A 1,010-nucleotide genomic window follows, 5' to 3' on the forward strand; every position below is an offset into this window, starting at 1 on the left:
GAAGCCATGCCGATCCCACGTACTCCACTTCAGTCACTCTACATCCAAAACCTCAAGTCAGCTTCAAAACATTGTTCTTTATCCTCTAAAACCGGATCTCTCAACACTCACGAACTCACGCTTTCGCATGTTGACACCGAAGATCTTCCAATCTACGATCCTAAACCGTTCTGTTTTCACTAACCACAGACGAGCCACAACCTCCCTACAGGCTGGATGTTGTGTGGTTAACGGCGGTCACTGTCACCACACGGTATCATGATGACCTTTTTATATGATACGTACAGTCAACGAGGAAAGTTTTTAATGAGGAATTTACAACGATTCGACTCTTACATTCAAATGAAATATGTACTACTGTTATTTATGCATAGACTACAGAGATTCAGTGTTATTCAATTCCTAAATTACTTCTGTAATACTTCTTAAAGTTACCTAATGTTGTCAAACTATCAACTCGTATATAATGTACTCTAAATGCGCATCGGGCGTAAAAGCAATTTGATTAGCTGATGATGACGATTTGCTTGGATAAACATAACAATATTAATAATAATCTTAGATATATTTATATATTTGGCAAAAATAATGCTTATCCGTAATCCTTATTGATTGCTTTTTACAGTAACAGACTAGTAAAATAACATTAATTTAAAACTATAATACATTGTTATATTATCTTGTTTTCAAAGTTCGATGATCTTTTAATATTTCTATTTAATATTTAGCCATTTGTACTAATCACTAGCTTTGCCTGTTGGGATGTGATTCTATTACAAGTATAGACGTATAATTTTTCGGTGGTACAAAATTTCCAACGAAAATCACGTTTGATTCAGCTAGTTAATCAGACGTTCTCTTCAGAATGCAAGGTTGCTTTCTCTCATAGAAAACAGGATGAAAAGTGGCCTTTTTTGCCATCCGACCTGATTATATATACGAGATATCACGTCAAAGAAATAATGTTCAGATGATTCAAAATAAATGTTTTTTTATATACTTGTTTATGA

Source organism: Penaeus monodon, chromosome 30 (genome assembly GCF_015228065.2).
Source record: "Penaeus monodon isolate SGIC_2016 chromosome 30, NSTDA_Pmon_1, whole genome shotgun sequence".
In the NCBI taxonomy this organism is placed as follows: Eukaryota; Metazoa; Arthropoda; class Malacostraca; order Decapoda; family Penaeidae; genus Penaeus; species Penaeus monodon.